This window comes from Camelus dromedarius, chromosome 29 (assembly GCF_036321535.1).
Source record: "Camelus dromedarius isolate mCamDro1 chromosome 29, mCamDro1.pat, whole genome shotgun sequence".
NCBI lineage: Eukaryota > Metazoa > Chordata > Mammalia > Artiodactyla > Camelidae > Camelus > Camelus dromedarius.
Genome location: NC_087464.1, coordinates 23054151 through 23069396, shown reverse-complemented (window position 1 = coordinate 23069396; position 15246 = coordinate 23054151). Strand labels below are relative to the sequence as shown.

The window sequence follows — 15246 nt, the reverse complement described above, 5'->3', positions numbered from 1 at the left end:
GCCAGCTCTCCTGTATGTGGAGGGAGCCTTTGGGGTGGGACTACACTTGAGACCCCCTTCCCTTCCAGTCATGGGTTCAAAGACCATCCCCCTGTGCTACCAAATCTCTCCTGTCCGCTGGAGCTCTGTGGGTCAAGGCCTTCGCCTTTCCGGGTATCCCGCAGGAAACCCCCAAAGATGCTCCCCCCTCCACAGCCCCACCCGCAGGTGAGAGGCTGTCAGCGTGGCCTCCATCCCAGCCAGGCAACCTGTTCTGTGAACCTGGCTTGCCCAGCAGCTCTAACCTTCCCTGGCAAAGCCCACACACCCGGCGTTCTGGTTTGCTGTGTAGCTGCCAGGCCTCACCTGGCCCACCAGCACCCAAAGCCTGTTGGTCTGAGCGTGATTGGCTCTAAGGCAGAGGGGTGGCTGGGCCCAGGCCTTGCCCCCGAGAGCCCCCATTCCCACCCTCGGCTCTGTCAGACTTCGGTCTGCACCTCCTCCTGGAGGCTCTATGCTGACCCTCTCCCAGGACCTCATGGTGCATGACTGTCTAGAAACAAAAGCAGTCTTTCATACCAACTTCTGATTGCTGCTCCACTTTTAATTTTCCATACCCCAAAGGCCTGGAGTTTATCTTAAGACCAATAATAGATCCAGCCCCACCCCTGTGCCAAACCAGGTGTGAGGGAGCCTGCTCTGTTCCCCGTCCAGCATCTCCTGCAGGCCTCCACCTTGGCCTGTTCCACCCCTCAGGGCCTGAGCTGAGTGAGCAGGATGAAGCTCCTCGCACTGCGCCTGTCCCGGCCCTGGGACTCCAGTCCTTGGGTGTCATAGGAGGGACAAGCCCCTTTGCTGTGTGACCTCGGCTGGCACCTTCCCTCTCTGACTGTGGAAGGCTGGTGGTGAAGGAGAGGCTTGGAGTTGGGTTGCAGGGGAGGGAGCAGCAGCCTGAGGGGAGACCTGGGGGCAGAGTCAAGAATAAGTGAATGTACCCCAGAATGGTGTTGCCTGCCCTTCCCCCGCATCCAGTGTGTCCCCACTCCTTCCAGGGCCTGGAGGAGCCACTGCAGGGTCCTCGGATGGTAGAGGTAAGCTCCCGTCCCCAGATCTGTTTCCCAGTTCTCTTTGTCCACCCATCCTCTGCATCACCTCTGGTGTCATGGGAAGGGAGGCAGGAAGGGGCTGGAGGGAAGTGGAGCTGGTTTGAAGGATTCTGCCTGATCACTCCTGGGTTGCCCCACCCTGGCAGGGGGGGTGAGCTTTTGGGGCACAGTGACTGCACCACCCAGGCTCTGTCAACACTGGGAAATGTCTGCACAAGGCCTTGGCAGCTGGGGAGCAGACTCCACCCAGAGTGAGCGCCCCAGGGGGAGCAGGGAGGACTGACCCTCGTACCTCACCCCATGTGGCTGAACCCTCGGAACCTGGCCTTCCACTTCAGCACCTGGGGCAGGAAAGGTGCGGTCAGGCCAAGTTCCCTGGCTGGAAGCCCCTCAGCTCCAGTGGGTGGGCTCAGGTGAGGAGTGACCCCCTCAGCTCAGCTCGGCTCAGAGGGTCAAGGGCCGAGCCTGTTTCCCAAAGAAGAGCCCCTGGACCAATCAGACACTCACCAGGACAAGTGCAATAAGCAGGAGGCCCAGGAGAATGAGAGCCATGGCACAGCTGGGGAGGGAGGTGTCAGGCTGACCTGAGGCTTCAGACATGGGGGTGCCTGGAGCAGAGCAGGGAGATGATGGCTTGGGTGGGTACCCCTCCCAGACCACAGACCCCTGAGAAAGCAAAGCCAGGCCCACAGAAGTCCCAGGCAAGGGGTCCTGGCCCAGCAAGAACAGAGCTCTGAGCCACCTTGGAGGGCTCCCAGGAGGAGGAAGGGCCAGCCTGGGTCCTAAACGGCAGCCAGCTGGAGACAAGTCGGGGAGGCAGGCTTCAGAATCAGGGTGCAGGAGCAGCAAGACAAGGAGCCTGAGGGGCGGATGGAGGACACAGAGAGGGGCCGCCTGCTCCTACCGTTCCTTGCTTCCCCACCCTCACCTCCCCCATCTTGTCAGCATCCCCCGAAGCTCCTGGGACTTAGGGCTGGTCTTGTCTTTCAAGGCCTTGGTGAAGGCTTGGCCCAGGATTTGCAGCCGCACCTCATAGTGCACCAGCTCTGCCCTCTCCCCTGGAATGGCAGGGAGGCGGGCATCAACGTAAGCCCGGGCTCTGGGACAGGACCAAGCCCTGCCCGAGGGCTGCGCACCCCAAGCTCTCAGCCGGCAGTTGGCCAAATCCAGTCTGAGTTTCAGTCCAGCCCAGCCCAGCTGCCTGTTCAGGTATGGCCTTTGAGCTAAAAATAATTTTCACATTTTTAAGTGGTTGAAAAACATCAAAAGGATAGTATTTTGTGGCACATCAGAGTTATGTGAGATACAAATTTCCGTATCCATCAAGCTGCGCTGGCCCACAGCCACTCCCACCTGTCTGCAGATTGTCTGTGGTGGCCTTCTCGCTGTATGGGAGCAGTCGAGTAGTTCTGACAGATCTGATGGCCACAAAGCCTACAATATCTCCTGTCTGGCACTCAGCACAAAAAGCTTGCCACCCCGTGCTCTAGTCTATCTAGTGGAATGATGGGACCCACCCCGCTCAGTCCCACAATTGATGTGAGGCCAGAGGTCCTGGTGATAATTCAGTTCATGCCTTTTTGGGCTTTGTTTTTAACCTTTCCCTGCTCTGGTGAGAGAAGTAAGAAAAGAGTGTAAGAGAGGAGGCCTGACCATCCCCTCTCTCTGATCCCAGATTCTCATCTCTGTCCAGCTTCCCATCCAAGGCTCCATATCTGATTCCATATCCAGCACATGAGTGTTTGTGGTTAAAATAAAATTCTATCTACTAGAGAGGAACGTTGAAATCCAGAGAGACTGAGTGGGCCTTTCCTTCTCTGTGGGTTGAAAATTGCTGGCCACTCCAATTGTCCCCACAGCTGCCACCCAGCCATCTCAGCCAGATGACAGCTTCTCCCTCCGCCTCCTAATTGTTTCCAGTCCTTTCCTGCTGCCCCCCGCCCTACCTCACATCCTTCTCTGTTCTCCCTACAGCCCCTCCTGAGCCCCTCAGCCTCTGCCCACCTTTTCACATGCTGTGCCCTCTGCCTAGGAAGCCCCTCCCCATTCACCTGGCTGCCTTCTCTCTGTCCCAGTTAAAATTCCCCTTTCTCAGAAAGGTGTTGTCTGGGCAACTCCCTAACCCCAGCAATGGGAATCAGTCTTCTGCATGTTCTGTCTGTAACAGCTCCTTTACGCAGCTTACGATTCTAGTAACATCTGGATTTGTTTGACATTAATTTTACGTTTGGTCACTGTTCTCCCAGCACTTAGCATGGTACAACAGGCACTCTATTAGATATATGAACAAATGAAGCAACTGAACAGATGGACAGAGACTCAAAGTGCCCCCTGGAATGACAGACGACAGGCAAGAGGCCAGGGCACGTCTCTGTCCATGGTTCTGAGGCAGGAGGAGGGTTTGGTTTGGACTGTAGGAACTCTCATCTTGCTGGTGGGGGCAGGGTTGTTGAGAGCCTGTTTGTTCCTGATGGTACTTCGTGCAGAGAAGGAGCCCCATTTAATTCCCTGGGGGGACCAGGTCATCCTGGGAGGGTCCTCTCTCCACACCCACTCCTCGGAAGGGCCTCTGCCTGGCTCCCCCTTCCTGCTGGAGCAACTCAAGGGAGTCTTCTATTTCCTGGGCTCCCACCTTGCCCCCCACTTGCTCCTCCCCACACCGAGGGGAGGCACAGGGTGGGTTTTGTTCATTCACCACTGCCAGAGCCCTGTGGATGCCCGGCCCTTAACTGGCAGCCCTCAGAGGGCTGAGGTCTGTGGGAGCAGCAGGCTGGGGATGGGTGCAGTGTGGGAAAGGCGGCCACCAGGGGAGGCGTCTATGAGGAGGCAGCCTTCTCCAGGCAACAAGGGCAGCAAGGCGGTCCCGGGAGGAGGAACAGCACGTGCCAAAGCACAGAGGCGCGCCAGGGCCTACGTGCTCAGAGGCAAGTGGGGCGGGGCGGGCTGGGGTCAGCACTCCTCAGCGGATGGGGGAAGAAGCCAACCTGGTGTCGGATGCTCTCACGTAGCAGCTGGTACTCCAGGGAGGCAGGGTTCCTGAGCACCGCTGAGACGGCTTCACTGGTGATTCTGAAGGCCACGGAGCGGGTCACACGACTGGGTCCTGGGGAGGGGGATCCTGAGTCCTGCAATGAGACAGCCTGGCCAGGATGAGGCAGGGAAGATGACTGGGGGGAGGCAGCACCTCCAAGGACACCCAGGCAGCCAGAGGGAAGGCAAAAGGCACATCCAAGGGAGAAGGTTTTCAAGTGGGCTGGGATGGCAGGGACCGTCTGCCCGGGCTGGACTGTCCACTGAAGAGCGGCTGTCCCTGTAACCATTAGGGGTGGCATGGCAGGTGGGATGCTGGAGACATTGAAGAGAAGGCCTGTGCCTGTGGGTGGGAGCATAGACACAGAAGCATCCAGAGAGGTTCTGGCTTTGGTGGTGAAAGAGGAAACTGGGACAGGACTGGTGATGTTGATGAAGACAGAGGTGCAGATGATCGGAAAGAAGGTAAGGATGACAGTAGCAGTGACACTGATGACAACCCTGAAGAGGGTGCCACTGAGGGCAATGGCAACACTGAAGGACCACTGGGCCCTGGGCGCAGGCTGGATGCCAGACCACTTTTGGGTGACCCTGAACCCACTGTGAGGGCTGTGGAGGCCGTGTCCAGCCCAGACCACCCTGTTGCTACAGGGAGAAGAGGTGCTGTGGCAACCAGCGTGTTATGGATGGATGTAAACACAAGTGGACCCTGGGGTGCTGAGGACACGGCCTTCTCTGGGGCCGCTGGAGCCAATGTCAGATGTAGGGAGGCCCCTGGCCCCAAGCTGCTGGCCCCTGATGCAGACGGCCTCCAGGCATTGGGGCTGAAGGTATGCCTGCCCATGGGCCAGGCCGGCGGTTGTGGGGATCCAGATGTGGGTGCAGGAGTAGTGGGGGGAGGGGTGCTCCAACTAGCTGCTTGGTTGATCCAGAGGTGACAGATATCCTCAGTGTTGCAGGGGCAGGAGCACGGACTGTCACAGGCAACCTGAGGACCTCACTGGACTTTGGCCCCACATCAAGACGCCATGGGCTGGAAGCCTGCCATGGCGATACAGCAACCATCTCTGGAGACCCAGGAACCAAGCTCTCCTCTGCAGATCCAGCCACACAGGACACTGGCTGGGACTTGGAGGCCTTGTGGGCTGCAGGCTCAGCCACTGTCAATGGAGCTGGTCCAGGTGTGGCCCTGCCTGAGGCACCAGCAGTTCCCAAAGGGGCAGGCTGGCCCAAGTGGAGATTCAAGGCCAAGGGCAAGCCTAGAAGAGCTTCCTGGATCCTAGATGCCTCTGCGTTTCCCTTTTGGGCTCCTGCACTCTCAACTGAGGGAAAAACTCCAGCAAGGGCTGTCACCAAGGAGTTTAATGACGTGAGTATCTTCTTGTTGCTACCTTGCAAAGCAGATGGGCCAGAGGCCAAGGAAGACCGGCCCAGGTCTTTGTGGGCAGAAGGAAGGGGCAGAGCAGAAGCCGAGACCACCAGGACAGCTGCAAATCAGAAGCCTGTTCTGCCAGCTGCTCTGTGTGGTGGGATGGGCCAAGAGCCTTGCAGACACCTGCTCTCCCTGCCACCTCCCTCCTTAGGGGCCTGAGGAGATCCAAACCCTGCCCCTGGCTCTGTCCCCAACCACTGAGCTACCCCAGGCAGAAGCCGCCTCTCTGATCCTAGCCCACCAGAGACAGGGGACCCCTGCCCTGCCACCCAGAAAGGGGGACTGTGAGGGTAAAGGGGCATACTTCAAGGGTCCCTCTCTCCTCTCCCATGCCAGCTCCACCCCCTCCCCAAGGGAAGGCTCTGCGGTGACACCCAGGCCACTCAAGGGTGCTGGGAAGTGCTGTTCAACACTCTACTGAGGGAACAAGACAATTACTTTATCACTTTCCCAGAATAGGATGCTTCTTGAGGGCTGAAGGGGGAGGAGCTGGGGGATGGAGAAGCAACCCATCTTTGACAGCCTTAACACCACACCTGTCTACAAGGGCTCACTAAGCCCCATGGGGGGCCAGCCCCGTGCCAGGTTCCTCCAAGTGGGTGGCGCTGAGTGCCCCCAGGGAACCCCATGCCTGGGGGACTTAGGAGAGGGTCCTGGCCCTGTCCCAGAGCTGATCAAAGCCAGACTTACACGAAGACAAGGAAGGTCAGCCCTGATGTGGGAGCTATGGGAGTCCCCCAGGTGAGTGGGTGAGGTCTGGGATAGGTTCCCCCAGGGCCAGCTCGTCGCACCTCCACTTACCAGCCAGGAGAATCCCAGGGGCCAGAAGCCACTGCCCGCCCATGCTGAAGGCTCCTGCCCAGGTTCCCAAGCCTCCAGAACCAGACGGAAGGTGGCAGACAGAAGTCTCCCGCTCAGACCCCCTTCAAGAAAGGAAAGTTGCCCAGCTGTGAGCTCTGGTTAGCTGAAGCCTCCAGCTACCTCCTGAGCTGTGTTGGCCTGGCCCCTTTCCACAGTTCTGCCCTGCAGCTCAGGGGCAAGCCCCTGCTGCCCCACCCCACAGAGGGCCCTTCTCCTCTTGGGCTGTGGACTCTGTTGAATGGGGACCTTACATGCCGGCCCCACAGCCTGAGAGGTTATAGGCCTGGAAAGCTACTGAAGAAGAGTGAAATGTCTGTCCAGTCTGCAAATGTGAGGTGGGGTGCTCTTCATGGAGGTGGGGAGGGTCTCAGTGGTGGCAATGGTCTGGGTGGGTGGGGGGCAGACATGGTAGAGTTGTGATGAGGGAGGGAGCCCTGCTTGTGTCCGGGTGGGATGGGACTTAGCGGAGGGCAGTGATCCTAACAGCCCCACCCTAGCCCATCAGGCTAGGAGGGGACTCTGGAGGACGGCAGATCAGAATAGCCCCCGGCTTGCCCACTACATTGGGCCCATGTGCCATCCTGGTCCGAGACCTGGACTGGGGATACTGGGTGTGGAGGTGGGTGGGCTTTGGGTAGAGGAGTTCTTTCTGAGTCTCCCTGCAGATGGGCATTCTGGGCAGACCCAGAATGGTGTGGGGTCTCAACCACAGCCCCCTCCTGGTCCTTGCTGCAGTCATTCCTGCCTTCCTCTCACCCCCCTTCCTCCCCATGCTCCTCCGACACAGGAGAAGGGCCAGGCACCCTGAAGAAGCTTTAAGCTGCTGAGGGCAGGAAGAGGGTGTCTGGTGCCTTCCAGGGAGCCGGGCTGGGGCTCAGATCATGCTCCAAAAGCCCCACCCCAATGCCCCACGGCAGCCATATGAAGTTTTCAACTCAAAGCCTTTCCCACCAGGCTCCTGGCCTGTGTGTGACCTCCAAGAGGGTCAGTGACTTGCTCCAGGTCATTCAGGATGGGCAAGCCACAGAAACCCCCTTAAGGGGAGAACCCTTCACAGCAAGAAATCAGACTGGAAACTCCTGCCCTCCCTGCCTGCCTCTGGCCACCACCCAGCAACTCCTACTTGGATGCACCCCTCCCCCAACCCGTTCCCCACCACCTCACCTCACCCTGACACACGTCATCCCAGGATCAGGCAAACCCCTCAGCCCAGCCCTTTACCCACTGTTTGATCATGGCTCGTTTGCTTTGTAAACCTGCACTCAGAGGCTGCCACCTGCATCCCCAGCTCCTTTTGGGTGAAGAGGTTAAGGGTCGGGCCCCCCCAGGTTGTGGGGTGGATGCCCTCCTGCCGGTCCTGGTTTCACTGCCCCCATTCTCACCTGTTCTTCCACAAGCCCCTCCTGCCCTGGCCCGTGACCCATCCCCCAGGCCAGCCAGCCCACGCTGGCACCTCATTCCATCTCCCTTGCCTGTGCTCCCAGGATGCCCAGGTCTTACCTGGTGATGCCAGGAGGCCTCTGACTCCACAGAGCCGGGGCTGAAAGCAACACCAGAGCCCTCTGCCCAACCCCCGCCCAACCTGGCAGGGCCACCCCTTTCCCAGGCACCTCAGGGCGAGGAAAATTTGTTTTCTCATGGCTCCAGTCCAAGAGCGAAAGCCACTCAGAGCCCAGGAGACTGGGTCCTCATCTCTAGTGCCCCTCCAGGCCAGGGTGGGCTGGGGCCAAAGCCGGGGGGCAGGGCCCTGGCAGACCCGGACCTCAGCTAAAGATTCCCTCAGCACTGAGGCTGGCCTGGCAGCGGTGGTCAGAGCAAGAGCTCCCAGTGACAGGGAGGGGGTGATGGACAGAACCACGCCTGAGGCCACTCTGCACCAGCAGGCAAGGGCTCTGGGATCAGGCTCCAGTACTGGGAGCTGGGCACACGCTCATTCTTCCCACCAAACCCCTCCTGATGAAGAAGAGTTTCACAGAGAAAGCTCAGTTAAGAACTGGAGATCCCAGCTCAGCTTATGTCTAGATCAGGGCTCAGGCTACGGCCAGGGTGGGGGCTCAGTCTAGGACAGGGTTGGTCCTGAAGTTCGCATTTGAACTGGGCTAGACCCGGGCTCGCTCTCTGCTCTTCCCCTGCACCGCTACAGGATGGCCACCCCAACCTGCAATAACCCGTCCTAATACCTGAAATAAACTGAGTGTGAATTCAAGCCTCAGATCAAGGATTTCAGTAAAAGAACTTTTAGAAGATTCACAACCTCCGGGACAGGATGGGGACCCAGCGCCGAGGGCTGGGCACTATTCCTCTTCTCAGGGACCAGCTCAAGCCCCTCAACCAGGACCTTCCCCGGCCATGCAGCCCACGCCAGGGCCTCCCTCCTCCCCTGAGCGCCACAGCCCTGACGGGACCGCTGTCTAGAGCCTGGCGGTAACTCAGGTGGGGCTGTGTAAGGGCTCTGCACCCCACCACGCCCGCTCCCTAACACAGCCGAGCACAGAGCGGGCCCCTCACTCTGTGTTGGTGGGGGTGAGGCAGTGGTTTTCTGCAGGCCTGCCTTCTGCTAGGCTTCCTGGGGCAGGAAGAGGGGGCGAGCACTGGGGGTCATCCTGTGTCCCTAGTCCAGCACCAGAAGAAAGAACGGACAGCAGTGGACAAGGTGGGACCCCAAGGGGAGGAACAGGACGGGCCACCCCAGGGCTGGCCAGGCAGACATTTGCTTAGACACACCAGTAGCAGTGGGGCCAGCGGATGCTCAGCTTTGCCTAAGTACCTTCTAGAGGTAGGGCCTCTCCAGCTGCAAAGATGGGAGCAAAGCTCGCCTCCCCTTCCTGGCTCTCTCTTCCGGGCTCCAAACCCTCCAGTGGTGGGGGGAGCAGGGGCGGGGGTTGGAGGGGACGAGCTTACACTCCCCACGTGCCCCTTGGCAAGTGCCTGCCAGATCCAGACCCTAAGCCCCCATCTGCTACCTGGGTCCTCAGAGAAGGGTTGCTATGATGCTCTGAGGGCTGCAGCCACTTGACCAGGACAGAATGGGGGGCTTATAGGAGGAATGGGGAGAAGACTGCGGGGGAGCCCAGGACCCTCTCCACTCTTTGCAGAATTCTCAATTCTCCATGGACATTGGAGACCTCTGTCCGCTGGCTCCAGCCTGCCTTGCTGACCTCAGCCCTGGCCCACTCCCCAGCCCAGCATCCCTGTCTTCCCCATGCCCTGCAGTGATCGCTGAGGTAGCCATGTGCTGGCTCTGAGGAAGGCCAGGGGAGGCTGTATGAGAGAGGAAACAGCACCTTCCCGCCTCATGGTGCTTCCAGGGAGGGTGCTCTAGGCCCAGAGAACAGCCTTAGCAAAGGTATACAGGTGAGTCAGCTCCCGCACAGGAGGGAGGGCAGAACCATCCCCCCACCATCCAGCCACATTCTGGAGCCTCCAGTTCCCCAGCTCAGGGACCCAGCCAAGGCTCCCCCAGCATCTGGGAAAGGTCTCAGGTTACAGCCCTGCCCACTGCCCCATCATCCAGGTATCCTGGACATCACCCCCATCTCTTCCAACAAGGTTGACAGGGTCAGAAGCATTCTGTGATTCCATGAGCCCTTGTCAGAAGCAAGGACAAGCAGAGGTACCCTTGGAATTAGGCAGACTGACGGCCGTCCTGCCTCTCCCCTGCCCACCTTTGCCCACCTGCTGCCTGTCCCTCCTCCCTGGGAGTCATGTGCCCAAGTAGGAAACCTGACCCCTTACCTGCCCTTTATCTCCAAAGGCATGGCCTCCAGGTCAGGGGTCTGACTCCCAGTGCCATTTTTGCCTGTGTTTTTCTGCCCAGGCTGGCGTCTGTCCTGCTAGAACCTCTGGCTGGATTCCCCGCCTTACCAAGTTAGGCTGTGTGTGGTGTCAAAAGGTGAAAAAGAGGGGAAACCATGATGCTTATATAGATAAAAAATGAACATATGTTCAAGACTGTGTTTAACTCAGTATTAACGAGGGAACCAGGCAGATGATACAATCAGTTTAAAGAACTCAAAGAAGCCTTAATTTATATGGAATAAAGGAATGTTTAAATAAATTTACAAACGGTTATAGAACTGGCTTTTTCCATTGGCCAGGGTGGGGGGTGGTCAATTAATTTCCCAGTGTGCAATTTATTTGCATGATTATAAAAAAGAATTATCTTGCATTACTATCATCTACAATGTACCAGTTGTGAAAAAAGAGATTTTTTTTTAAACATACAGAGCACCAGAATAGTGTATTCTAATCAAAACTATGCATAGTTTTCTACTGGAAACATCCAATATATTTTTTTCTTATTCAAGAATTCCTTACAGTGGTCCGACTCTCTGAGCTGTGGAGCAGAGGAAGTGGGGCTTAGTAAGTACTGGAGATATCAGGGAAGGCTTCCTGGAGGAGGAGACGACAGGATAGGAAAGAGGAGGGCACTAGCAGAGACCACTAATTGTCCCTGAATATTTCTTCTTCTATCCTTCACTACTAATAGTATCCACTGTTCTTAGCTGGGCAAGGGGTGGTCCAGAATGAAGACTGTATTTCCCAGCCTCCCGTGTAGGTGGGTGTGACCATATGACTCAATTCTGGCCAATAGGATAAAAGTGCCATGAGGGACGTAGGGTGCATGCCCTCAAAAGGAAAAGGTATTACTCTTTGTCCTTCTCCTTTTGCTGACTGAAATGTGGAATTCAAGTTCTTGGACCATGAAGCAGAGGCTATGAGTGGAAGATGGCGGAGCAAGAAGGAAGGTCCTGGGGCCCCCTTGTTGAGTCACCCGACCAACTGTGGACTGCCCACCTCCAGATTTGTTTGGTGTGAGAGAGAAATAACACCCATCTTATTCAAACCACTGTTATTTGGGGTTTTCTGTTTTTCGCTGCCCTCGCCTCGACTTTACACCTGCACTGGGTAGAAACTAGGCCTGCCCCTCTTCTCTGACTCAGCTGACGTGAGAGGGGCTCACTCAGCGGAGGCTCAGGGGGTCATCAGGACACGCGTCCCTTTCAGGAAGCCCACACTCTTAGGGGCTCATAGCCCTTCATGATTTTCCTGTCTTCACCCTTCTCCATGTCTCCCCAACAAGCGCCCCCTACTCCAGCTAAACAGGAACCCCCATTCTTTCCAGGCTCATTCCCACCTCCGTGCTTTTGTTCCCAACTCAAGGAGGAGCGGGCAGTGTGAACTGCCCATTAACCATGGAAGAAACTGGGAAAGCTGTGCAATTTTTACCATTAATAAAAACTCGGGCTGGAGAAAAACAAAAATCAGCTTGAAGGTATCAGAGAGTCAACACAATAGTGAAGAACCCCCCCAGACAGAGCCCCAGCGCGGCACGCGCGGCCTGCAGAGCCGCTTCTCGCGTGGGGGTGTTCCCAGCCCTAAAAAGGCAGCCGAGACGCTGACTGGTACTTTGAGCAGCTTCTAGGTAGTGCTGCAGAGACAAAAGCTGGAGTCCAGGGCCTGCCAAAATTTGGGGCAGGATGTGTGTCTGACACTTATAAACCCACCGGCCATTGGGTCGGGACACTGAGAGGCTGGACTGTGGGAGTAAGGGTGACCTGGAAGTAAGCTGCACTTCACAGAGATGGCAGCACAGCTTTGAGTCTCAGTCCCTGAAACTGGATTAAAATGATCTCGAATTGCCAGTGAATCCAGGTATCTGGGACAGGGAAACGCAGTGGTCTCTGGAGGAAGCTAACATGATCTTAATCCTCAAAACATTCTCCAAACTAGTATTTAAAAATGTCTGACTCACAGCTAAGGCAACCAGGCACAGGCGGAGACAGGACAATGTGAATCAAGAGCTGGCAGAAATAACCGAGACCACAAACGCCCTCAGAGGGTGGTTGCAAAACCCCTGACTTCAGGCCGGACTGGGGCTGGGGCTCTTCATGAAACGCAGAAGCTCCTGAGTCCTTAAACCAATTTGAAGGAGTCAAGCGAACTTCTGAGGAGGGTTTGAAACACAAAGCAGTCAATCCTCAGCTCAGACAGAGTTTTCAGAATACGGAGGCCTGGCTGGCAGAGAGGAACATCATAAATGCTTCCAACATGCCCAAACTGTGCCAGAAGTTGGCGAGTGACCCCAGGACAAGGTGGCTCACTGATCCTACCTGCTGGGAACTGCCAGAGCCACTGTGAGACAAGCTGTCTGACTGGGCAGAAACTGCAAACTCCCCGACCGTGACTGCTGTCAGTGTCCTCCTCGGTGTGGATCTGGGCAGTGCGGATGAGAAGGAAGAAGTTGCAACACCTCCACCACCACCTCCTCCCAAAAAGGAGACCCATCCAGAGCCAATGGAAGATCTACCAGAGAAGAAGCAGACACTGAAAGAAAAAGAATTGGGGAATGATGCTTATAAAAAGACAGACTTCGACACAGCCTTGAAGCCACTATGGCAGAGCCAAGGGCCTGGACCCCACCAACGTGACTGACGTGGCCCATCAAACAGCCGTGCACTTTGAAAAGGGTGCAACACTGAACACCAGGAGCTTTGAGAGAACGCCACTGAAGTGGGCCAAGAAGACTATCGACAGATTGCCAAAGGTTATGCTCGAACTGGTAACTTCAATTTCAAAGAAGAAAAGTACAAGGATGCCATTCATCTCCACATCGAGTCTCTGGCAGAGCACTGGCCCTCAGATATCTTCAAGAAATGCCAATAGGAAGAGAAAATCCTGAAGGAGCAAGAGCAGCTGGCCTGCATAAGCCCTGGCCTGGCTTTCGAGGAGGAGAACAAAGGCAATGAATGTTTCAGAAAAGGGACTATCCCGAGGCCAGGAAGCTTTATACAGAAGCCATCAAACTGGACCTGAAAGATGCCAAACTACAGCGATCCAGCTGCCTGCTACAGCGAACTCGGGGAGATTCAGGGGGCACTCAAGGACTATATCCAGCTAGAATCGACCTTCATCAAGTGTTACATGTGGAAAGCAGCTGCCCCAGAAGTGATTAAAGACTACACAAAAGCCGTGAAAGTCTACCAGAAGGCACCAGACCTGAACTCCAACTGTATGGAGGCAGCAGACAGCTACTGACGCTACGTGATGGCCCAGCCAGACCGACACAACAGCCCAAAAGATGTGAAGGGGGGATGGGCCATGACCACCTTGAGGTGCAGCAGATAATGCGTGACCCGGCCGTGTGGCTCACCCTGGAACAGACGCAGAAGTACCTGCAGGCACTCACTGAACATTAAAGGATCTCTCAATAGCACAGAAGGTTCAGAAGCTGACGGATACGGATCTGACTGCAGTGCAGTGATGGCTTGCCCATCCTCCCTCTTCCTGTCGTCCGTCCTCCTGTGGAAAGAGGAGCTGGGATTGCAGCAAGCAGCACAGAGCAGAAGCGGGAGGAGGGGCAGAGTGACGACGTACCTCTGCACATCTGTACAGACCTACGTGGAAGATACAGAGATGTGTGCTCATGCTACTCATGCAGACGCTGCCTCTGGGCCCTCCCAGGACATGCACAGTCTCTTCTGCTCCCTTGAGTTCCAGGCCTCCTTCCCCGACCCCCAGTCACTGTCTCAGCTGCTCTCTTGTAGTTGGTTCTTTTTCATTTGGGACAGTGGGTATGTATGGGAGGGGAAGACACTCTTCCCAACTGCCTTCACATTGTTAACTCCATGCCCTCTTCTCCAATAAACAAGCCAGTCGGGCATGGTTATAAAAAAGAGAGGGAAAAGAAAAAAAGAAACCCTCTCAGAGAGTCCAGATATTGGGGTCATCAGACACAGACTAAAAAACATCCAAGCTTACTATGCACAAAAAGATGAAAGGCTGAGAAAATTTTAAAGACCACAAAACTATAAAAAATGGCACAGATTTGAAAAAAAAATTAAAGTAGAAAAGCATAATAACTAATAACCCCGTGTATAGTTTTCACAGTCAATCAGACACAACTGCAGAGAAAACTAGTAAACTTTTTCAGAAAAAAAAGATCAGGAAGACAGGTCAGAAGAAAATATTCATTATTAAACGTGAGAGAACTATATTCAATACCTTGTAACGGTCTATATTAAAAAGAATATGAAAAGAAATATGTATATATATACCTGAATCACTATGCTGTACACCAGAAACTAACACAATGTAAATTGACACTTCAATTAAAAAAAAAAGAATTAAACACAGAGAGACAAAAGAATAAAACACACAGAAGAGAGAACAGGCGATACAGAGGATACAATGAATAGGTCAAATATGCCTTTAACTGGAGTCAAAGAGGGGAAAGAGGTAAGGAGGTTGAAGCAATATTTTAAAAAATAATGACTGAAAATGTTTTTTAAATACTGAAGCCTTATGAATTCCAAGCAGGATAAATAAAATTATACACCTAGATACATTATGGTAAAACACTGGAAAACCAAACACAATTTTTTAAAAATCTTAAAAGAATTTGAGGGAAACAGTCAGCTTGCCTTCAAAGGAGCAAGAATTAGGTTGACAGCTGACTTCTCAACAGAAACAGCAGGAATCAGACCACAGAATGACAAACTTTTCAACGGGCTAAAAGAAAATGACTGTAGCTTCTAGTTCAAGACATTGCAAAAAATACATGTCAGAAAAAAATATATATGTCAGAAAAGGAGGCAAGATGAAGGTATTTGCAGACATATAACAACTGAGAGAATCTGTCACTAGCAGACCTAAGAGGCACTTTCAGGCAGAAGGAAGGTCAGATACGGAAAGGGAATAAAGATCTAGGCAGATACATACATAGATATAAAGATTTGTTTGTTTATAAATTTACACACATGTACATCTAAATTAATATTTTTACCTCCTTTAGTGGAAAATTTCTATCTACATAGAAGAAAATAATAGAGCAATTCC

The 15246-nt window shown here is 54.7% G+C and overlaps 1 long non-coding RNA gene and 1 pseudogene across 3 annotated transcripts in view; one reads left to right on the top strand and one right to left on the bottom strand.

The window, feature by feature from the left end:
• Positions 1–313: 313 nt before the first annotated feature.
• Positions 314–15246, bottom strand: part of LOC105087243 (uncharacterized) — a 36962-nt gene continuing 22029 nt past the window's right edge. For 2 of the 3 annotated variants that reach the window (XR_004132977.2, XR_010378312.1), the window contains exons 5-8: positions 6349–6470; positions 4070–4210; positions 1593–1693; positions 314–942 (exon numbers count right to left, since the gene is read on the bottom strand). This is a non-coding gene — a long non-coding RNA (uncharacterized LOC105087243). Of the gene's footprint in view, positions 943–1592; positions 1694–4069; positions 4226–6348; positions 6471–15246 lie in introns of all 3 variants that reach the window. The other variant, XR_010378311.1, reaches the window with a different exon arrangement.
• Positions 11015–13695, top strand: LOC105087319 (stress-induced-phosphoprotein 1-like; annotated as a pseudogene).